This window comes from Micromys minutus (assembly GCF_963924665.1).
Source record: "Micromys minutus genome assembly, chromosome: 6".
In the NCBI taxonomy this organism is placed as follows: Eukaryota; Metazoa; Chordata; class Mammalia; order Rodentia; family Muridae; genus Micromys; species Micromys minutus.
This window is the reverse complement of record NC_137975.1, coordinates 48,850,222-48,857,979: the sequence shown is the minus strand read 5'-3', so window position 1 is coordinate 48,857,979 and position 7,758 is coordinate 48,850,222.

The following is a 7,758-nucleotide window of genomic DNA, read 5'->3' as shown; positions in this document are numbered from 1 at the left end:
CACACACACACACACACACACACACACACACATACACACACACACCCACACACACACCGCTTACTAGTGTTTGATTTATAATGATGACCATAATGTTGGATTGTGACCTGCTCCTTTATGATCTCATGAGCAATCACTCTATTTCCAAATAGGGTCACATTAAGGGTCTCATGGCAGAGATGTCAGTTTATGAATTTTTTGAGGTGGTTAGAACTTTAACAACAAAATTTAGTCATGGTACCGCTCATCACGGATTAGGTGTGTTCATTGACAAATCTTTCCAGAGTGTGAAAGGAAGGAAAGAAATAAAAATCGTGGGCTTTGCACTCTGTGCAGTAGCTTTTAGACGTTCCCTGCAGGTAGTAAATTCCTTTCTTTTACAGTGTATAGTGATATCTACAAGCCACATGGAAGTGAAACCTATAGGAGTCACAGAAGCCTAAACAATCTGCCTGCTATCAATTGGAGGTTAACGTCACAGATAAACTCAGAAAATGAAGAGCATGAAAGGCATGAGAAAAGATTTGTGATGCTTACATATGCAAAGTTTCGGTAGAGATCATAAAGAAAATGTTAATGCGTGCATGTGGAAGTCAGAGAACCACTCTGGGAATTAGTTCTGTACTTACTTCTACTGTGTTTTTATTAATTAATTATTTATTTATTTGGTGGGGTTCTGTGTTTCTGCTGCTGCCCTGCCCCCTGAAGTCTTTCTATAAAGAATGAATTTCGCCTTTGTTGCCCCTCCCCCACCATTTACTTATTTTTGTTCCTTTTAGCCAAAGGAACAAGAAAATCTTGTTGCATTCATTTTGTCCCACCACCGGGGAGAACAACAGTGCCTATAATTTGGACACTTGCTCTTGTCTTTAGCTTATAGACCAGTGATTATCAACCTGTGGGGCATGACCCTTTTGGGTGTTGAGTGGGCCTTTGGCAAGGGTCACCTATGACCAAGAGAAAGCACAGGTATCTACAGTATGATTTATAACGATATCAAAATTACAGTTATGAAGCAACAAAAATAATTTATCGGTAGGGGGTCACTACAACAGGATGAACTGTATTAAAGAGAAACAGCATCAGGAAGGTTGGGAACTAGATGCTGTGCCTTGGCTGTGCTTTATAGAGAGTACAGCAAAACAAATCATGGCATCTCTCAGTGACTCACACTCTCTCCTAAATGCAGAAGGGCTTCCTAGACTGTTCAGAGTCAAATGGATATTTTGAGCTGTCTGGAGAAGCACCAAGACCACCCTAGACCATCCTGGGTTCGATATTTCATCTATAGCTACCGTTGCTCTGACTTTGACTTGGAGGAGGTGGCTGGATGGAAAGAAGGCGACCCGGAGTTCATCACTAGAAGGAGATGGAAACTGAGAGGGGACAAAATAGAAACTGTCCTCCATCGCTGCTAATCAGCAGGCATGCTGGCTCCCTTACTCATGCCAAACTGAGTTCTGTTCTCAGCTCTTCTTACCTCTGTCTTCCTCACCCACCAGACACCAGGCCTCCTTCTGTTTGAGAGCCGCAGCTTTTTAATTTTGTCAGTCTGAGCCATCCCACCCAAATCCCATTGCACCCGTGCAGGGTGGCATCTTCTTTGCACCCACTCCATGGGATAAAGCCTAGCGCCCACCCTGCCACTCACGGTGGCTCCGCCCACACCCCTCCGCCGCAGGTACAGGTATAACAGTTCACTTCTAGCTATACTTTCTGCAAGGCAAACAAGATGCATCTCCTTCCTCTGTGATGTTCACCATTAATATTTTTAAAAAAGAAAATGGAGAAAACTTTCAGCATCTCCGACAGTGTGTTCCGTGAGTTTCCTGGTGGGAGGTGATGAAGGCATTTTTTTAACTGACTAAAAATGGTTAGCCACAACACCATGAAAATATCCCAGAATGTTTTAAAATGAAGGGGAAAAAATCCTCTGTGCCATGGGAATAACAGTTGAGAGGGGATTCAGGGGCTGCTGGCAGCTCCGAGTGGCTGATTTTATTTTTTTCTACATCTCTTTAGTGATTTCCACGCCAATTTTTATCTACTTCAAAAAGAAAAAAAAAATCAAGCCTCCCAAAGTTCAGAGGGGAAAAAGGATGGGCCATTTGTTATTTTGGACACAGATGATTCCAACCGAGGTAGAACATTAAAATGTTTCAAGAAGGGCAGCCTTTGAACTCGCGCCCCTGTAGCTCTCATCTGTCACCGACTCTTCCCAGATGCAAAACCTCTTCATCCAGAGCGGAACCCTTTTGGGGCTCTGCATGCTTCAGGGAGCCCTCCCTGGGTACCTTTTTAAGTGGTGGGATTTAGCTGGAACTTGTTACTAATGCTTAACATCCACTTACATCACAAAGATCTAAGCTTTAAATTATGGAAGACAACATTATTCTAAAGCCTTCTGCCATTTTCAACTTTTCAGTCTCAGAGAGTATAGATGCCCACTGCTTTCTTCTGTATTCCTGACTGGAGAGGTCGGAGTGGGGGGGCGGGGATCAGTACCATGCTTCTTACCACACTTTGTGTCCCTCAAGAGGGCAACTTCAGATCATGTGTCTGGAGGCCAAAAGTACACTAATGGTAATTTGCATGCCTCAAATGGAAGCGTGAGGAAGATTTCAGCATTGTTAATTATTCCTTCAAATAGCAGTGAGTGCACATGTGAACTGCATTGTTCTGGTTGTTAACGACTTGACTTGAGCTATTGTATTGATTTGAATTTCAATAGTGAGAGTTTCTGTCACTCTACCTTTTCTCCAATTGTTGTACAGTTAGATGTCCCTGAAGTGGCTTATTCCAGATCTTCTCCTCAAACATCTCCACGAGCTCCTCGAGTGGTCACTCTTCTTTCATTAACTCAAGATCCCTTGGACTTAGGGAGAGGCTCTTGGGGGAGCCTATAATCTTGACTTGGAAATTGAGGGTGTCAAGAGCTGAAAAAGATAGCAAGTTAAGGAACACTGGAGTTCAGCCCAAATGAGCAGAATGGAAAGGGGGTGAAAACTCTCCTGTTCTAAACTCACGGGTCAGCATTCTCACCTTTGCACCAGGACTGAGTTACAGAGGAATAGCACAGGAGAGCCAAGTAAATGTGCAAATCCAGGCACCAGCACATCCTCTTGGTCTTCTCCCTTCCTCATGGTTAGTTAGATCTTGTTCCATATGCACAGGGGCTTGATTTATAGAGAACTACTAACTTGATTTCTGTTCCATTGGCTGAAAAGGAGTTTTAAAACTCAAACATAGATCTCTGCTGCCTCTGAAATTCATATACAACCAAGCAGATCCATCTTACCTGATCTTGGTTTTCTGTGATCTTTTCCAAATTGTTTGAGAACAGATATATGGTCCTGTTTGGTTGGGCCTTTTACTTTGGTTTGCCAAGACAACTAACAGAAGGGTTTGTGGGTTTGGCTTTGAGGCGTCTTTCCCCTCTGGCTACTCCCAGTAAGAACCTAAACAAGCCTCTTCTGGAGCACATTTGAGCTATCAGGGACTCTGCTTTTGTAAGTCAATTTGAAGCGATGCTGGACATCTGTTCCCTCCATATAATGGTGAGGCTAATTGCTTTACACTATGGCTAAGTAGCCATTATTCTACGTTCTTGGGCTCCGACGCTTATCTCTGATGACTCTAATCACTCCTCAAATATCAGATTTCCTAAATCATTTAATTCTCCGTCCAAGAGAGGGGAGAAGCAGATATTATCGTCTCTCATTTTGGGAACGGAGCCAACAAGACTGTGTGTAATGGTGTATGAGGTTTGAAGGCCAGGCCACAGCTGCATACATTGAGCTGGTTTTTTTCATCATATCCTCAAATATTTTATGTAAATGACCATTGATATCATGCCTGGGTGCCTAAATTCTAGTCTTGATTGTGTGTTTCATTTGTAGTATGACTATTGGATGTGAAGGACTACCCCATCTCTTGGAGCTTCGTTTTCTTATCTACCAAATGAACAGTTTGGTCCAGATAAGCCACAGCTATTCCTCAAGATTTTTTTTTCCAACATATGGAACTAATGACAACCTTTGCTGGAGACAATAGGGGACAAGGATGAGGTGGGGGTGACATTATTTTATTTTCTGAAGTTTTGAACAAAGTGGATTGACTGAAGAGGTAACTTGCATCTATTTACAGAATCTTCATCTACTATGTGGCTTGTAGTTTGATACCTGCTTTCACTTAAGTCTTATTGCACAGCTCTTCCCCACTTCTTTTCTTTTTTAAATGGGTTTCTGTGTTGTATATGCCTGGCCATGGAGGCACAAAAAAAATTGCATCCTCTGGAGCTGGAGGTATAGGTAGTTGTGTGCACACGCATGCGCACAGCATGCATGTTTGGAAATAATTCTGTCCCCTGGAAGAGCAACAAGAGCTATTAATTATTTACTTCTCTAGCTCTAATAGTTCTAATCTTGTGACAATTTCCTAATGCTGGCACAATGGTGAACTTAATCTGTGCCAATTACTTTTCATGAAGAAATACAGTTTATTACTTTCTTTTTAAAGCAGTGGTTAAGGGGCTGGAGAAATGGTTCAGTGACCAAGTACATTTGATGCTCTTCCAGAGGACCTGGGCTAACCAGCAACCACACAGCAGTGCATAACCCTTTACAATTATAGTTCTAGGGGATCCAATGTCATCTTCTGTCTCCTGGGGACATCAGGCACCCATATGAGATGCACAGACATGCATTTAGTCAAAATATCCATATGCATTAAATAAAAATAAATCTTAAAACAGAACGTTAGTAGTTGAAATGACCCGGAAATTCCATCTTACACCAATCAGAATGGCTAAGATCAAAAACTCAGGTAATAACACATATTGGCGAGGATGTGGAGAAAGAGGGACATTCCTCCATTGCTGGTGGGGTTTCAAATTGGTACAACTATTCTGAAAATCAATCTGGAGTTTCCTTAGAAAATTGGAAATAGATCTACCTGAAGATCCAGCTATACTGCTCTTGGGCATATACCCAAAATATACCCCACCATGCCCCAGGGGCACATGCTCCACTGTGTTCATAGCAGCCTTGCTTGTGATAGCCAGAAGAACCTGGAAACAAACCAGATGTCTCATAACAGAAGAATGGATATAGAAAATGTGGTTTGTATACACAGTGGAATACTACTTAGCTATTAAGAACAAGGACATACTGAGTTTTACAGGCAAATGGATGGAACTAGAAAATATCATCCTGAGTGAGGTAACTCAGACCCAAACGGACATGCATGGCATGTATTCACTAATAAGTGGATATTAGCCAAAATAAGTACAGAATACCCAGGATACAATTTGTGTTATTTAAAAAGGTTAACTAGCTGATAGGCCCAAGTAAAGACACCTCAGTTCCACTTGGGAGGGAGAAGAAAGCAATCACAGGAGGGGGAAAGGAAAAAGGGACAGGGGTGTGGACAGGGAGGGGAAGAGGGGAACATGGTTAGGTATTTGGTGAGGGGAACAGGACTGAAGCCCTGAGGGCCAGCAGAAAGAATGAAAACAGGCAACCCCAGGAGGTGGCGGGGGAGGGGGGCAGGTTCCAGAATGTTTCAGAGACCTGGGAGGTAAAAGACTCTCAAGACTCAAAGGGAGGGACCTTAGATGAAATGCCCTACAGTGGGGAGAAGGTACTTGTAGAGCCCATCTCCAGCAGAAAGACAGGGCATCAAGAAAAGAATGTGGTTGCCATCCCACAGTCAAAAACTGACCCATAATTGTTCCTGTCTGAAAGAACTGCAGGGACCAAACTGGAGAAGAGCCTGAGGAAAAGGAGGTCCGGTAACAGGTCCCAAGTGTGATTTAGCTCAAGGGGAAGCAACGCCTGACACTATTACTGAGGCTATGGTAGGCTCACAAAAAAGGGGCCTGTCATGACTGCCCTCCAAAAGACCCAACAAGCAGCTGAAAGAGTCAGATGCAGGTATTTACACCCAACCAATGGACAGAAGTTGCTGATTCCTGTGGTTGAATTAGGGAAAAACTGAAAGAAGCTGAGGGGGATGGCAGCCCTGTAGGAGAACCAGCAGTCTCAACTAACCTAGATCCCCAAGATATCTCAGACACTGGGCCACCAACCAGATAGCATACACCAGCCGATATGAGGCCCCCAACAGATATACAGCTGAGGACTGCCTGGTCTGGACTCAATCAGAGATGTACTTAACCCTCAAGAGACTGGAGGCCCCAGGGAGTGGGAAGGTCTTGTGGGGGAGGGGATGGGGTGGGTACATCCTCATGGAGATGAGGCAGGGAGGTATGAATGTGGAACGGTCAGAGAATGTGCTGGGAGGGGGATAAAATCTGACTTTTCAAAGGATTACATGAAGTTAAAAAAGTAGACAGGCCTGGTTTAAAAAAACAAACAAACATGGGAGGGAGTGGGTTGGTGGGGAGTCTCATAGAGGCAGGGGGGAGAGAGGGGATAGGGGGATTTCAGAGGGGAAACTGGGAAAAGGGATAGCATTTGAGATTTAAGTAAAGAAAATATCCAATAAAACAAACAACAAACAAACAAAGACCCCTTCAAAAATTCAAATTATCCACTGCCTTTCTGGCACCTGAGTTTCTTTAGTCTTCCCCAGTATGAATATATCACTGCTGTGAGCTATAACAAGTATCATTTTGATATTAGAGGTAAATACTGTCACTGTCCACTGAGGTAGCCACATAGCACAGAGGCTTGTGGAAGGTCATACAAAATAACATGTGTTGCTTAGTCCCCCCTCTCCCAAGTGGCATTTTAAGTGTCTGTATGAGATCAAATTCCTGTTGTTCTTCAGATGCTTCAAGGGGTTGCTCTTGGGTTTGTGATAAATCATCAACTCTGTAAGTTTGTTGAGGAAACCCTGTACTTATTTACCTCTGGTCTCTAGACCTAAGAAAACAGTAGCAGGCGCAGATGAGCTTTAGAGTACCCCTCTCTTCTCTGGCTAGCCCCCTTCCTCTCCAGTCTCCATTCTTTCTGATTTGATGTCATGCACATATTTGTGGAGAGGGAGGTAGAGAAGGAGGGAGATAAAGAGAGATTCATATATCTACATAAAATCTAGGATTCAAAAAAAATGAAAGACGTCACACAAAATCTTCTTTCTGAGTCTGGCTCTTTTTGCTTAATATGATAATCTCAAGTTTCATGATATTCTAATCTTATTTAGTCCTTCTTCTTATTGCTTGTTACATTACCAAATTTTTCCCTTCTGGAGAAGTTTAGAATTTGTAATTCTCTAATCGTTTGTGTGACTATTAGTTTTCGTGTGGTTTCCTGCACTGGACTAGATTTTATGTTACAGAAGGGTAAGGCTGCCCCTGCTTCATTTAAATGGTTCTCTCCATAGTTAGGAGAGCATTTGTATACAAGTGTTCAGGAATAATCCATTAAAATTGACAAAGTTCTAGATCCGGTTTCTCACTGTTAACTAAGCTGAGATAGCATGTGCTGCTTTCTAATTCCCTGTGCTTTTACCCACAGACAAAAGAGAAGTCTACCTTTGTAGTCTGCCACAGTGCATTGTGATAAAAATATCTCTTACACTCTGATTGGAACTTTTGCTGGGTGGCATAGTCAGAGTTAATAATAATACACCTTGAGGTTACTTAAGACTTAAGATGCTATTCTACTGTGACCTTAGCCACTTGTTTAACCTGCCTTTAAAAGAATAATGTAACACAGCCAACCCTACTTGCCTTGGATTTCTTATGTAACCAACTTTTACAAATTAAGTTAATGCATAGCTCTAATCAGAAGT